We start from the raw sequence: 17,390 nt of genomic DNA on the forward strand, positions 1-17,390 counted from the left end.
ACCTTCGAAAGACTGTACTGACATTTCTAAAGATTAACGAAGTCACCATAGATGCCTCGCTGTCGATAGGTACGTCACGTACCACTGAAAGAATTATAAGCCATAAATACGAGCACCCATGCCAAATCCAGGATTTGAAAAAAATAATTACCTGTAAATGCGAGCACCCATGTTAAATTTAGGATTTGAAGCCGGATGGGTTGGTTTCATTATAAGTAATCTAACCAATCGAGTTACGCTCACTTTGCATGCCAGCAGAAAATTGTTTGAGGATCAAGGTGTTATTCGTAAAATTGCTGACGATCTAAAATAGGAGGGCCACTGTGAAAAGTTCTCTAGAATTTCACCCGTTAGATCTCAGAGGAAGATCCCTAGCCGTTGGATCAAGATTATCCGATCTCTCTTTCTTCCCCCTCGATTCATCGCCGCCGCGCCGCCTCGCCGGCCGACGACATCCCCGGCGAGATCCGCCGCCGCCACCCTACTCTCCTCCTCCGGATTCGGCGCCCCGCCGGCCGCCGAGGCCTCCTCCAAACCCTTACCCTCCGCGCGGCGCCGCATCCTTCTCTCTCCTAGTTCGCGCGGCGACGATGGCTTGCGTGGCACACGAGGAATCCATTGATGGGTAGATGAAATCAGCAAATGCATATTTACCCCTGATGAAGTGAGCTACTCTACTAACTTGTCGTAATTTTTTTGTTGCTGTTGTTGTTGCTAAGTAGGAGTAAAACTTATTTTTGCTAAGCATGCTGGGATGAGTTTGTGACATTTTCGGTTGGTTTTGCCACTGAGAATATATCATTGATTCTTTGTGCTTGAGAGAAACAAATATATGTAGAAATAAACATTGCATGCAAAGATGAATTGAAACGAGACAAACTCTTGTAAATTGTAGCTGCTTTTCATTGAACCTCTCTGCTTCAATGAATGAACTTAATTAGTCTCTTGTATTTATCTTTTTTTTTCGAGGGGATAGGCAGGGAGCTCCTGCAATTCACTATAGAAGAAGAGAGAGTTGATCCAGTTTATAAGGGAAAACCGGACCCAAAAACCTTACAACACCACGGTTAATTAAAGGAAAACCGGCAAAAACCTCGACATTGACAAACTGAACCTAAGTACAGCTATCCAATAAGAGATAAACTCCTAGAACGAAGCCTTCAAGAAGGTCACGCCGACAGAACGGCGACATCGTCCGATCCTAACGAATCTAGGTTTTTACCCGGAGAAAACTCTTGAAGTGGAGTTGAACGAGGGCTCCAGTAGCAACGCCTTCAAGAAGGTGAACGGCGCCCAAGGGCGTCGCCGTTGCTAGCACCGAGAGCGGAGCAAGACTTTCGCCTTGAAGCAGCCATCAACCATAGCATCCACGACGGGAGCCACCAAATGTCACCTGCACACCGAGGGTACCTGCAATATGCACACCACCTGCACGACAGCCGGATGCCAAACCACCCCATCCCCACTCGAGGATGCGCCGGATCTGGGCAAGGGAGCCAGATCCGGCCGTCCCCCTCACCACCAACGCCGGCCGACGCCTAGAGGGGCGCCGGAGGACGCCAGTGGCCGCCGCGGGGTGCCTGCGTGCTCACGCCACCGCCGGGCGCCGCGCCGCCGCCGGATCCGCGGCCTCCACCACCGCCGTCCCAATGCCGTCGCCACCCACATCACCACCCGGCGCACTCACCTCAGCCGCCACCGTCGCCCGTCCCCGCCGCCGTCATCGACCCCGCCGCTGCCGCCGCCGACCCCACCGCCGACCCCGCCACCAGCCCATCCCCGGGCGGCTCCCCAGGCCGTCCAAGCGCGAGGAGACGAGGAGCGCCCTGCCGCCGCCGTCCTTGCGGCCGCGCGGCCTCGCCGGCGGCCGCTCCGGCGACAGCGAGGCGGAGAAGGGGGGTGGGGTGGGGGGAAGAGGGGTGGCCGGGTCGCCTCCCGAGCCGCCCCTGGGGAGAGCCGACTCTGGGGGAGATCTCTTGTATTTATCTCCATCTGCTGTAAAAAGATATCCATTTGCTGATATCCTCTCTGGTTCACAGAAAATAGAAATGTCCTTGGTGGTTGGTGCTCTTTGGCCTCCTATATATACGCACTCTACACAAGCAAATTCCTTCATGCAAACCAAAAATAGTAGCCAAAAATGCGCATTCGATGAGATGAATGCGCGCCTCTAAATTTGGTTCAGCATATATAAACCTTTCTCTTCGATGCCATTTTTAAACAATTCCATGCCTTGTTTCCATTTCTAAAAGAGAAACGAAACAGTTTCCCTTCTTTTTTCCCCTTCTGGTTGGTTCTCCCTTAGTTGATGCCAAACCATAACTTCTTTCCAACTTTAACAATAAACTCCTCCACGCCTTATTTTCCGATAAATGTTTCACCTTACTTGTCCTATAAATTGGCATGCCAACCTACCCTAAGATTCTTTCTAAATCTTATAGCAACCGGCATATAGGTTTCGGCATGGTTTGCAAGGTTACCTCCATATTTTCGTCTATCTTAATTTATTCACTCCTCACCGTGTCTTGCGGTAATTGCAGATATATGCTCCTCTTTGCTGATGATTATAAATATTTAGGATAAATTTCTCCATATGCTTCTCTGCCTTGATCACGTAATTTTTTGTTTGTTTGTTTGTTTGAACAGATGCAGATAATGCCCCGGACACAACCTGCGAAAGTCCTCAAGCCTGTGCTAATCAGTGTGTTGCCAATGGCTACCTGATCGGATTCTGCGAGATCTTTACTTTGGGACTTGGGGATTGCGTGTGCGTGAAATGCCCAAATGCCCAGATGATGCATGCTGACCATCTTCCATTGCAGAGTCGCTTCCAATAGAGCAAATACTACTAAAAACTTATTGATTGTGCACCTTACGGCAGTGCTAGGGGATGTAAAATATTTCCATCATTTAAAAGAAACAGAGCGATCACTTTTCGTATATGCGTATATGATGAACACCACCATAAATGGGAATAAACTGGTGATTGTTGATAGCTGAGTTTTGGTAAATCAAGTGTTGAGAAGTAATGGATATGTAAATAAAGCAGCTTGGAAAATCAGCAGTGTGCAACTTCGGCAGAAGAAATGCTTTTGGTGGTTTGAGCTCCGAGAATCAGATTGCTCAAACTGATCAGTGAGGATTATATGTTTTTTTTTTCTCAGGATGATTGCGCCTCACATTTCAGGTAACTTTGTCAATCAGAAACTATTGCAATACTTATTCAATTCTAGGACTGAAAAACAAAAAAAAAACATATGCTTTCTCTGATATCAAAATAAAAATGTATGAGCATTTATTATTCTTTCAGAGTGACTGAACCAGGATGTCTGCATTTTGTACTTTCCCTGAGATACTACCAATTAGTGCAACACACTGATGCAGACTAGCATACACATATACAAACATGCCATCAAGCACACACTGTATAAAGAGCCATCTGGACCCTCACCCAACAAAATTCAGTTCATTTCAGGTCACTGTTGATTCTGCCATGGAGGCCAAAATTGGAGCCACAGCCATGGTCCTGCTCCTCCTGGCCTTTGGTGAGTTCCTCACTGACAAAATGTAAAGCAGAAATCTTTACTAGTTAGTAGCACTAATCAGACACCGAACTGGTTACAATGGTAGCTTCATACCGACTTGTTGATGTGAGCAGGTGTTGTTGGTGAGGCCAAGACACATGAATACCGCAGCCATACCTTCAAAGGCGTCTGCATCCACGACGATCTCTGGAAGTACTGCGTCAGGGTGAGATCTAGGTACGATGGATCATCACCGGTGAGATCCTGATGGTCGATTGGTCACTGAAGACGCCGGCAGAAGGAGATATAACTATGTACTCCCTCCGTCCCATAATATAAGGGATTTTGACTTTTTGCTTGCATTATTTGACCACTCGTCTTATTTAAAAAATTTGTACAAATATAAAAAACGAAAAGTTGTACTTAAAGTACTTTAGATAATAAAGTAAGTCACAAATAGAATAAATAATAATTTCAAATTTTTTTGAATAAAATAAATTGTCAAACAGTAAAAAAAAAAGTCAAAACCCCTTATATTATGGGATGGAGGGAGTATACTTGATGGCAGTACGGCTGATCAAGATATTAGGGATGGATTGGAAAGAATAATTAGTGTTGAAGCATGGTGTAAGTTAAGTTTTTCAGTTGAATGAAAAAGATGAAAGGGGAAATGCAAAGAACACCATCACCGTGGTTGAAAGATTGGGTGTTACTAGTTTACTAGTGAGTTTTGATGCATTTTTTACTCAATTACGGTTATCATGAGCACAATTTTAGTAACATTGCACCTGTGTCGCGGCAAAGTTCAGAAGCACTGGGTAGATGTATATATGGGATCACGCTTGTAAAAATTTCCAGAATCGTAATGTGATAGTTTTTTGTTTCAATCGATATATCACCTTTTGTTTCCGCGAGGATATGCTACCTTTTTTTACCAACAACATGGTTAATGTGCTGATGAACGGTTTGGCCTTCTCTTCCAATGGCTATATTGTTGACCATTAACATTACTCATTATAACCGGGACACAATTAAGGGCCCTTTGAATTGGAGGAAAAATATAGGAATTTTAGAGGATTTTAATCCTATAAGAAAATTTCCTATGATGCCCTTTGAAACAAAGGATTGAATCCTATCCAATTCTTTGAAATTACTATGGAATAGACATTCCTATAGAGATTTTGAAGGAAATTTAGCAAGAGCTTTAACCTCTTGGTAACTTTTATTTGAATCTATCTCTCTCATCCAATTTCTGCGTTTTTCCTGCGGTTGAATCAAACGGTCATTCCTGTGTTTTTCCTGTGTTTTGCAATCATCTGTTTTACACTTACATTCCTGTTGAAATCCTACGTTTTTCCTATTCCTACATTTTCTCAATCCTGCGATTCAAAGGGGCCCTAAGTCTTGGTACCCTAGGAATTGGAGAAACTTTAACCAAAATTATATGAAATGGCTACACAAATTATATTACAAATGCTAGTACTAAATACTACTAGTATACTGTAACCTCCAAAAAAAGAAGATATACATGACATGTCAAATAAAATATATGCACATTTATTTTTATAATGCCTAGGAACAAGATGTGGGCATTAATATGTGTTGAATTGAGAAGCATCCAAAAACAAGGTATCCATATCTGATTATTTTTCAAGGTGGCAATTAATGCAAACAATCCTTATTCTACATACAAATTAATTAAACATGCTCAACTCTGCACTGTATAAATTAACCATCTCCACTCTTCTCTACTCCATCAACCAGCAAAAGTCAGTTCAATTCAGTTCATCTTATCTGCCATGAAGGCCAAGGTTGCAGCAACAGCCCTGTTCCTGCTCCTTCTGACCTTTGGTGAGTCTGATCAACTACTTCCTCCGTTTCATATTATAAGTTATTTGACTTTTTTCTTAGTTAAACTTTTTTAAAATTTAATTAAGTTTGTAGAAAAATATAATAACATTTTCAATACAAAACAAACAATTATCAAAATTTAAATGTTAGTTTTAATGAAAGTAATTTGATATTATAGATGTTACTAGTTTTTCCTATAATTTGATCAAACCTAAAGAACTTTAACTAAGAAAAAAGTTAAATGATTTATAATATGAGATGGAGTATTAAACAAAGACATTTACTAACCTAATCATGTTTCATTTGTTGAGTACTTGTCTTCTGAATTTTGATTAATTTATATATTATCAGGTGGTGAGGCCAAGATATGCCATGATCCCAGCCAAACCTTCAAGGGGATGTGCCTCAGTAACAGCAACTGCATCTCCAGCTGCATCTCCGAGGACTAGACCGGCGGCTACTGCGGCGGCGTCATAGACCGCAAGTGCATGTGCACCAAGGAGTGCGACGACGCGCCGCCGCCGCTGCCGTCGCTGCCGGCGCCGAAGAGCGGGCGGCGGCGTCCGCCGCCACGGGCGCCGGGGGTGACGACGACGATCGAATGAGGACTGAAGAGAGGCTGTGTTGTGTGTGGTGTGTGGTGGCTATTCTGATTCATGTTCAATTTAATTTTCGATCGGTCGAAGATAATTAAGATAATGGAATTCAAATAATGGTTAATAAGATTGAGTGATTGAATACCTGGTGCAATCCACTGTCATGTTTCTACTTGCAAGTAGCTATGTGTCCACGTGTAACACACATTTGGCTGTGTACATCCGATTGGATGTAGAGGCTGGGTTTATCCCATTTTCTAAAAAATGTGTAACACGCATGGTGTGATGGTGCTAAGATGAATTAAACTGGATGTTTTCACTGATGATAATCCAATGCAAAAACTAAAGGAAAAATTTCAAATACGATACCCAAAGTTTGTGGTTTTTACCGTGGAAAAAAAACACAACTATTGGACACCCTGAAAAACTAGCAATTAGCTGTGAGTCACCCTGACTATAGGGCGACGATGACTAGCTACAAGCAAAGAATTAAACTGAAAAAATTCAAAAAAGAGAGAAAATAATTAAACTGAATTTTTCATGCAATGAGAAAATTTATATGCATGAGACGTGCCTGTTGATGTATATGAATTGAAACACAGAAAAATTCAAGATATATACGAACAATCCATATTTCTCCTTTTACTTTCCATGACAAAATGACAGTGATATATAAATATCCTATTCTCATGTTAAATCAACAAAATAAAATATACCTTTATGTTCGTGTGAGGTTTTCAATCAATTTTAGACAAAACCTGCAAGCTTTAAAGTTCCTTTAATTTAAACCTACAAGTCACAAAGTATACCATCACAACTTGTGGACTGAGCTATTTCTTGCGGTGGTTCAAATTCTTAGCTTGCAACGATGCTCGTATTTTGGAGGATTTAATCTCAGGAATTACTACATACACACAGAAAGGTGTGTTCAACAATAATCTTATGTAGACGTGTGGACTATACATGAAACGGATCGAAGTACCGTGACAAGTTGCTAATTATGATGCTCAATTGTTAAAGATTTCTTGGACATAGGAAAACCTTAACCAAGAAACTAGCACGTTTATTTTAAAACATTCCTACAAAAATCACATCCAAATTCGTAGAGCATCAAGGCAAGTTAAAGCATATTATTTTTGGGCAATTTTGTTGTTACCCCTAATTTGATTTCCAATATTGATTTTATCCCTATTTTTTAGGTTTTCAATTTTGCTCCTGTTTTTTTTAAAACGAAGCTAAGTTTTACCCTTACTTTGGATGGACATGTTAACGGTGTTAAAACTTTAACGAAAAGAAATCCATACTTTTACTTGCTTGCACATTTGACACTATTTTTATTCATCAATTGTGCCCCCATTTGTACATGCGGCTCGCAGTTTTGATAAGCTTTTACAACTATTTTTTTGTTGGAGTAAATTACACTAGCGGTCCTTAAACTTGTAACGAAGTTTCACTTAGGTCTACGAACTTGCAAAACACGCATCAAAATCCTTAAACTTGGTTTAGTGTATCATTCCGGTCCAAAGCCTAGTTTGATCGTGGTCTTGCCTATGTGGCATGCTACGTGGACGATGACATGGCTAAATTTTCTTTTCCCCTTTTTTTCTCCCCATCTTTTCTCTTCTTCCTCACCTCGGGTGAAGAAAAATGCGGCAGAAGGGAGAGGAAGGAGGCAAAGTGGAGAAAAAAAAGGATAAGAAGGGAGAAAAGAAAGAAGAAGGGAGAAAAAAATAAAAAAAATCCATGTCATCGTCCACGTAGCATGCCAGTAGACAAGACCGCGATCAAATGAGGATTTGGACCAAGATGATACATTAAACCAAGTTTAGGGATCTCAATGCGCGTTTTGCAAGTTCGTGGACCTAAGTGAAACTTCGTTACAAGTTTAAGTACTGCTAGTGTAATTTACTCTTTTTGTTGGCTTTTTCCAGACTATAGGAAAAAATAACAAACAACGAAGGGTAAAAAATCTCCGAAAACATGATATGCCATATCAAATAAAATATATCCACATTTATGTTTTCAGGGCTGCATGAGTTGTGTGAATTAAATTTTGCCATTTCTGCAAGTATCCAAAATTAAAGTATGCATATCCATTTTGGATGCAGGGTGGCCATTAATAACTAATGCAACATCACTTGGGTGCACTCACATTTATCAAACATGCTATACCTCTACAGTACAAATAGCCATCCATCCTTCTCCTCATCCAACACATCCAATTCAGCTCATGGAGGCAAAGGTTGCAACCACTGTGTTAGTCTTGCTCCTCCTCACCCTTGGTGAGTTCACTATCTACTACTCTCTCCATCAAAAAAAAAAAATACTCGACCTAGACGGGAATGTGACCTTTCCTGTACAACGAATATGGACACATCTATCCAGATTCGTTGAGTTAGGAAATATCACATCCCCATCTAGATTAAGTTTTGTTGGGACGGCGGAAGTATACAACACCTTTATCATTGCCGATACATAACCAACATGGCTGCCAACTACAGATTAAAATTGGTGTGACTAAACAGACAATGATACTGCTAATAATTAAGTATAGCTATAAAATTCTCATAATCATCGGCAACCTCATATGTTGTATAATGCTACTTCCACCGATTAAGCATCATCATCAATTGATTTATATTTGTTATTTGTGATGAGTATAGGTGGTGAGGTGGCTGCTGCCAAGATGTGCCATGATCGTAGCCAAACCTTCAAAGGGATGTGCTTCCGGACCTCCAACTGCAACACCAGCTGCACCAACGAGGGCTACACCGGCGGCCACTGCACAACCTTCAGACGTCGATGCGTGTGCACCAAGGAGTGTGGAGGGGACAGCCCGCCGGGTGATCCGCCGCCGGCGAGGGCCTGATCGGGGCCGGAGAGGATGGCCGGCAATGTGGTTTCTTTGATTAGATTGTGTGTTACAGTGTTAGTCGTTTGTGGCAGTATGGATGGAAGTCGAATAACGGATTGGAAAGAACATAGTTGATGCTAATGTGTGCTTGCATGTCTCTTTTTCAAGGTGAGAATTCATGTAAAGAACTTTAACTTTTATTCGACAATAAAAACATCCCCGATGTGATCACCTGGACCAGAACTGAAGCCGGTATCTTCACCACCAAAAGTGCTTATAATGCACAATTCCTGGGTTCCTGCTCAAAGCCTGAATTTGACGCCATTTGGAAATCAACAGCTCAGCCTAAACAGATTTTCCTTGGATGGTTAATTCTCCACCAGAAAACCCTCACAGCTGAAAATCTCCTTATCAGGCATTGGCCATGCGATTGGATCTCATTTGTTCTTTGTGCAGGCAGGCGTTCGAAGATGCTGATCACCTCTTCAGAGATTACCTCTTCACGAGATTGGTCTGGACAAGAGTGGTGGAGATGAGAGCACCAGATTTGCAGCCCCCTCCAAATAACCTAGCCACCTGGGTCCAGCATTTGCAGACTGTTGGAGACAAAAGACTACGAAAAAGAGAAACCTAAGTTTGCTGCTCACATCTTGGTGGCACATCTGGCTGCAAAAGAATGCAAGAATTTTCAATAGTACGACGTTAAACCCATATCAAGTAGCAAATCTAATTGTTGAAGACATGGATTTTAGAGAATTCACTTTTAAACCTCCATAAGCTACCTATGTAATCTCTTGTAATAAACCTCCCTCTGGGGAGGACAAACTCTATGCTTTCCTTTGTTTTACTCCTAATATAATCAGCAGAGCTCATGCTGTTTTCAGCTTAAAAAAATAAATTAATTAATTAAACATGCTCAATTCTACACTACTCCCTCCGTAAAAAAAACAACCTAAGATGATTAATAAGACAATGGAATTCAAACAATGATTAATGGGGTTTGAGTGATAGAATACTTGGTGCAATCCATTATCTTTATTGCTAGCTTTGCTTAGTAGTAGTTAGTAGCCATATGTGCCTACGTGTAACTTGCATGGTTTGACGGTGCTAAGATATTTGGTGATGTATATATATGAATTGGTTCACGAAAGTTTCAAGATATATATAAACAAATCCTATTAGGCTTTTACTTATGTATGACAAACATGACAATCTCCTTTGAAAAAAAATGGCACTGATATAAATAATCCTTATTCTCATGTGAAATGAAAAAAAAAATGCTGCCTTTAGGTTCGAGTAAAGTTTTCAGACAATTTGCAAACTTTCAAGTAATTAATACCTTTAATCCTAAAAGTTACAAAATATTGTTGCAAGTTGTGAGCTGAATTATCTCTTGTGATGAAACTACTCACTCGAGTTCAAATTCTACCACTAGTACAGATCCTTCCATCTGTGACGGCCCATAACAAGACTGGAATTTACGGGCCGTCACAAGGAAGTAATGTCAATCGGGCCGAAGTTTCGCCCGATTGAGATATGGTCGCACAGCTATGGTATATCGGCATAAAACTAAAGCCCGTCACGGATGACACTTATCTGTGACGGGCTATAGTTGAGGCCCGATTGAGATGAGGGTTCCATATCTCAATCGGGCCCTAAAAGAAGCCCGTCACAGATGAGGGTCATCTGTGACGGGCTCCAACTAGAGGCCCGATTGAGATAAGTTTATTGCCCGTCACAGATGACACTCTTTTTTGACGGCCTTTTATTAAGGCCCGATAGAGATTACTTGTATGCCCGTCACGGTTGATTGTTTTAGGGCCGTTACAGATATTTGTTGCACAGTATAAATACCCCCCACCACCTAGTGTAACTATATCCCACTGTTCACTATTTTGGTGGGAGGCTGTAGGGGGCGATTTTTTGTCCTTTTTCCAAGGAAAACAGAAATTAAATTCCCAAAAGTGATCAAAATGGATCAATCAAGTGAGTAATATAAATCATTAATTGAGCAATTTCATCACGTCTTACTTTTGCAATACTGATCTTATAATATGTGCCTCTAATTTGTTTTTTTTAGCAATTGATCGAAGTTGGATGTATGCCAAAAATTTGAAACGTCATTCTACGGAGTACCGAAAGGGTGTAATAAATTTTATGAACGCCACGGAGGAGGATCGAATATGAAGAAACAGTGATTACATGTGTTGTCCATGTGCAGATTGCAAGAACGAGAATATGTTTGATAGCGGAGAGGACGTACACGGTCATCTGATACAACGAGGATTCATGGAAGGCTATACATGTTGGGTGAAGCATGGAAAGCAAGAATCAGGAAGTGGAGCAGCAGCAGACAGAAGTGGTGCGCATAATCAGGAAGATGAAAATGAGCATGACATGTTTATACCTTCTCCATTGGGCGGTGAAATGGTTGATGTGGATCACGATCTGCTGCAAGACATGTTACGTGACGTTGAGGACCCAGCCCAGAATGAGAGAGATGGAATGAAATTCAGCAGGTTGGTAAGTGATTCCGAAACGCCTTTGTACGCTGGATGCAAAGCAAAACACACTAAGTTGTCAGTTACCTTGGACCTAATGAAGCTGAAGGCAAGTAGTGGATGGACAGACAAGAGTTTCACAGATCTTTTAGGAATTTTGAAGGCTATGCTTCCTATTGAGAACACATTGCCTGAGACGACATACGAAGCAAAGCAGGTTCTGTGTCCACTGGGTTAGAGGTCCGTAGAATTCACGCTTGTCCCAACGACTACATATTATACCACAAGCAATATGCGGACTTGGATGCTTGTCCTGTCTGCAAGGCTTCTCGATACAAGCGAAAGAAAAGTGCTGACGAAGGAAATAAGTCAAAGAGGGGTGGTCCGGCAAAGATTGTGTGGTATCTACCTATCATTGATCGTTTCAAGAGAATCTTTGCCAACCCAAACGAAGCGAAGTTAGTACGTTGGCATGCCACGGAAAGAAGGAATGATGGTATGCTTAGACACCCAGCGGATTCGATTGAATGGAGGAATATAGATCGAAAACACAAAGACTTTGCTGCCGACCCTAGAAACATGAGGATATGTCTTTGTACGGATGGCATGAATCCTTTCGGTGTCATGAGTAGTACTCACAGCACTTGGCTAGTTCTTATTGCGAATTATAACCTCCCGCGCGCCATGGTTATGCTTTAAACGGAAATATATTATGTTGTGCTTGTTAATCCAAGGTCCAAGGCAACCCGGCAATGATATCGATGTATTCCTGGAGCCTGTTATCGACGATCTGGAGATTCTTTGGAAAGAAGGTGTGGAAACTTGGGATGCATATGGTCAGGAGAACTTCAAGCTAAGAGTTCTATTGTTCTGCACCATTAATGACTACCCTGCACTCGGTAATCTTTCCGAACAAACTATAAAAGGAAAGAAGGCATGCTCCGATTGCAAGGAACATACACGAAGCCGGTGGCTGAAGAAATCATGAAAGATGGTATACATGGGTCACCGGAGGTGGCTCCCGCTACGTCACACATTTAGAAGAAAGAAGAAAATTTTTAATGGTAAGAGAGAACTTCAGCCTGCTCCCAAAGATTTGTCCGGAGATGAGGTCCACAATATGGTCAAGGACATAAGCAATGAGTTTGGGAAGAAAAGAAAACGTAACAAGACAAAGGAGAAGGGTATGTGGAAAAAAAATCCATATTTTGGCGGCTACCTTACTGGAATGATCTTGATGTCCGTCATTGCATTGATCTCATGCATGTAGAAAAGAATATGTGTGAGAGTTTGGTTGGCCTGATGTTGAATATTCCCGGGAAGACAAAGGACGGGTTGAACGCGCGCCTTGATCTACAGGACATGAATATTCGCAGCGAACTCCAGCCCATATGAGATGCAGAGACAGGTAAAGTGTACCTCCCTTCAGCCTGCCACACACTGTCGAAGGATGAGAAGATCGCAATGTTATCATGCTTGAAGGATATTAAAGTTCCATCGGGCTATTCAGCGAGGATAAGTAAGTATGTTAAATTGGACGATCTAAAACTTGTTGGAATGAAGCCTCACGATTGCCACGTGCTAATCACACAAATCTTGCCAGTTGCTATCAGATGCATTCTACCACCGAAAGTGCGTCACACGATCCAACGTCTGTGCGCCTTCTTCAATGCAATTGGACAGAAGGTTATAGATCCAGAAGATCTAGATGGGCTGCAGACCGATATTGTGAATACCCTCTGTCACCTGGAGATGTTTTTCCCACTGTCTTTCTTTGATATAATGGTTCATCTCCCTGTTCATCTGGTGAAGCAAACAAAACTATGTGGCCCGGCTTTTCTAAGGGAAATGTGGCCGTTTGAAAGGTACATGGGAGTTCTGAAGTCGTACGTTCGTAACAGAGCTAAACCCGAGGGGAGCATCATTGAAGGTTACACGACCGAGGAGGCTATTGAGTTCTGTGTCAATTACATGTCCGATGCCGATCCTATCGGAGTTCCAGTGTCTCGTCACGAGGGAAGGTTGTCAGGTGTTGGCACAATCGGAAGGAAAAGAATTAGGCCCGATCAAGCGTCGTACGCGCAGGCTCATTACGCTGTGCTCCAACATATGGCAGAAGTTGGCCCATACTTTGAGGAGCACTTAGCGAAAATCCGAGATGAGAACTTGGGGCGATCTGATGCATGGATTAACAGAGAACATAATTCTCGGTTCAACGAATGGTTCAAGAATCGTGTGACAATGTCCACGGATGGCCCAAATGAGACAGTACAGTTGTTGGGGATGGGACCGTCTTGGACCATAGACACATGGCAAGGATACGATATAAATGGATACACATTTTACACCGTCAAACAAGATGACAAAAGCATAGTGCAAAACAGCGGTGTCCGTATAGATGCATTCCAGGATCAAGTTGGGTCAAACACATACTACGGCCGCATTGAGGAGATCTGGGAGCTAAACTACGTCAAGTTCAAGGTTCCTTTGTTCCGCTGCCGTTGGGTGAATCTACGCACTGGTGTCAAAGCCGACAAGGAAGGTTTCACTTTAGTAGATCTATCTAAGGTGGGATACGCCGATGAACCATTTGTACTTGCGAAACAGGTCGAGCAGATATTCTACATAAAAGACCCTTCAAACAAGAAGATGCACATCGTGAGGGATGGAAAGCGCCGAATTGTAGGAGTTGACAACGTCGTCGATGAAGAAGAATGCAACCATAATCTTCATGTAAGACCTCACATTGACCTTGACGATGATCCCCAAGAGCCTGTGGCATATGCTCGTTCAGATCATACCGAAGGCATAACCTTGTGACTGATGCATTTGTACTTATCTATTGTAATGAATGAAGTATTTTGTTTTATTGTAAAGACTTGATATGTGTAGTCATTAATATGGCTAATTTTGTTTTATTACAAATGACCAAAATAAAAGTTATAGATCGTGATGAGAGGATCAACTTTGTTGTTGACCATATTTCAATTTGAAATCATCTAGTATTTACAAATGCTGTTAATTAGATTTGTCATATTGTCGAAATCAATTTCAAGCTGTTGGGAAAAAAAATTATATAGAATAATGACCAAAATAAAAATATTAGATCTTGAAAGGCTCTACAACTTTGTTGTTGACCATATTTCCATTTAAAATCTTTTACTATCCGAAAATGTATTATGACTAATAAAATGAATTATTACACAGCTGCTATATATTTTGCACTCACAACAAATGAAAGATGGAAAATGAGTCACCGGTGACGGGCCTTAGTTTACGGCCGATAGAGATTAATCTATCTCAATCGGGCTTTGCCGTAGGGCCCGTCACAGATGACTCATCGGTGACGGGCTCCATACTAATGCCCGATTGAGATGACATTCAGGCCCGTCACGGATGACTCATCTGTGACGGGCCCTAAGATAATGCCCGATAGAGATAGATTAATCTCTATCGGGCTTGAACTAAGGCCCGTCACCGATGACTATTTTTCCATTTCCCAGATAAGTCTTTATATTTGTGAGTACAAAATATATAGCTGCTGTATAATAATTCATTTTATTAGTCATAACACATTTTCGGATAGTAAATGATTTCAAATCGAAATATGGTCAACAACAAAATTGATCCTCTCATCAAGATCTACAACTTTAATTTTGGTCATTTATCTATATAACTTTGTTTCTAACAGCTTGAAATTGATTTTGACAATATGACAAATATAAGCATCATTTGTAAATACTAAATGATTTCAAATGGAAATATGGTCAACAACAAAGTTGATCCTCTCATCAAAATCTATAACTTTTATTTTGGTTACTTCTTCATCCAACAAAGTGATAGTTATATTATTCACAAAAATCACATTTCTCTCATCTGGTTTATAAATATCAACACAGATATGTCAATTTTGTAAACATTGGTACTATCACTTTGTCGGATGAAGAAGTGACCAAAATAAAAGTTGTAGATCTTGATTAGCTGTACAAGTTAGTTGTTTATGGCTTTCCCATTTAAAGTCATGTAATATTTACAAATGCTGTTTACATTTGTCATATTGTCAAAATCAATTTCAAGCTGTTAGAAACAAAGTTATATAGATAAATGACCAAAATAAAAGTTGTAGATCTTGATGAGAGGATCAATTTTGTTGTTGACCATATTTCGATTTGAAATCATTTACTATCCGAAAATGTGTTATGACTAATAAAATAAATTATTATACAACAGCTATATATTTTGTACTCACAAATATAAAGACTTATCTAGGAAATGGAAAAATAGTCATCGGTGACGGGCCTTAGTTCAAGCCCGATAGAGATTAATCTATCTCTATCGGGCATTATCTTAGGGCCCGTCACAGATGAGTCATCCGTGACGGGCCTGAATGTCATCTCAATCGGGCATTAGTATGGAGCCCGTCACCGATGAGTCATCTGTGACGGGCTCTACGGCAAAGCCCGATTGAGATGACTCATCACTCTAATATAACTAGGGTTTCTCAGATCGGATCGAAAATTTTTCTAAGTCCCGCTACAATTTCCCGCCTCCTTAGAACCCTAGCGCCGCCGCCAACTTCTCCTTCGCCACCGTCGTCCTCCCTCGCCACCACCGCCACCGAGCCCGCCGCCACTGCCGCCGAGCCCGCCGCCTCCACCGAGCCCACCGCCACCGCCATCGAGCCCGCCGCCGCCGCCACTGAGCCTCTACACCGACCGGCGTCGGCCTTCCTCGTTGTCGCCGCCTGCCTCTTCACCGACACGAACAGCAGCCCCCACCAAGGCCGGCGACGTCCTTCCTCATCGTCGTCGCCTACTCCTCACCGACGCCCGACGCCGCCATGAACTCCTCCTTCGCCGAGCCCGCCGCCTGCACCGAGCCCGCCGCCGCCTCCACCGACCGGCGACGCCCTCCACCGAGCCCGCCGCCGCCACCACTGAGCCCCCCCGGCCGACCTCATGTGAGTCCTCCATCGCGCCTCCCTCTGCTACCTGCATGTGGTTGATAATGAAAATGTGGATGCTGGGATGAAATGTGGATGTTGGGATGAATTTAGTGATTGATGACTTGATGATGAATAGATGGAATGTGGTGCATTAATGAATTTAGTGATAGATGATTTTAGTGATAGATGATTTTAGGGATTGATGATATATGGTAAACGAATGATTTTTTTGATTGATGACATGATGATGAATAGATGGAATGTGGTGCATTAATCAATTTAGTGATAGATGCATGATATGTGGATGAATAGATGGTATGAGGTGAATTTATGATTTTAGGATTTGATGATATGTTTAATTTATTTATATGTGCCATTCAATTCATTCTATCATTGTGATATGCGCAATTTAGTTTATTTATATGTTTCATTGATTTTTATAAGTGACATTCAATTCATTGTAATAGATTGTAGCACTCAATTGTGTTTTTTTTGTTTTTTTGGAAAAAAGTAGACAATGTCTCAGCAAGGCGAACCAATGTCGACGACAACTAGTGGGTCCTCAAGGGCACGTACTCCTAGGACAGGGAACAAAATTCCTAAGGAACGGTTCCGCATAACAGCGGTGGACGCCGTAGGGTTACCGACATCTCCAAGGAAAATATTGAGCCGATTTAGGTCTATCTGCGGGGTCATAGGGAGGCAAAAATTCAGTATTCTGCAAGACGACTTCAAGCTCGTGCCGGCCGCAGAGAAGGACATTGCTTGGCTAACGTTCAAGGAGAGCTTTGATTATCCTGCGGAGCATGAGGACCATCTCAGGCGGGCTGCTTTCAAGGTTATGGGCACTGCTTGGAAGAACTTCAAGACTAAGCTAGTCGGCGAGTTCGTCTACAACCCGGCAAATCAAGATCCAAGAGAGAAATTTCCTTGGATCACGGAACAGGTCTGGTCGGAATTCCATGCGAAGAAGTCGACCCCCGAGTCCAGAGCTAGAAGCGAGGCATATTGCTTGCTCCAGACCGGGAACCAGCATCCGCACCGGCTTGGTACCACCGGATATGCCGGTAAGGAAGAGGAATGGCAGCGTGAGGATGAAGAAGCGGAGGAATCGTGCAC

At 42.1% G+C, this 17,390-nt stretch overlaps 1 non-coding gene across 1 annotated transcript; it reads left to right on the forward strand.

Moving 5' to 3' along the window:
- The first annotated feature begins 373 nt into the window (after positions 1-373).
- On the forward strand, positions 374-3,058 carry LOC4328447 (uncharacterized). Its single transcript, XR_001543170.3, has 2 exons — positions 374-664; positions 2,647-3,058. It is a non-coding gene; the product is annotated as an uncharacterized protein (transcript).
- The last annotated feature ends 14,332 nt before the right edge of the window (positions 3,059-17,390 follow it).

The sequence above is a fragment of the Oryza sativa genome, chromosome 2 (genome assembly GCF_034140825.1).
Source record: "Oryza sativa Japonica Group chromosome 2, ASM3414082v1".
NCBI lineage: Eukaryota > Viridiplantae > Streptophyta > Magnoliopsida > Poales > Poaceae > Oryza > Oryza sativa.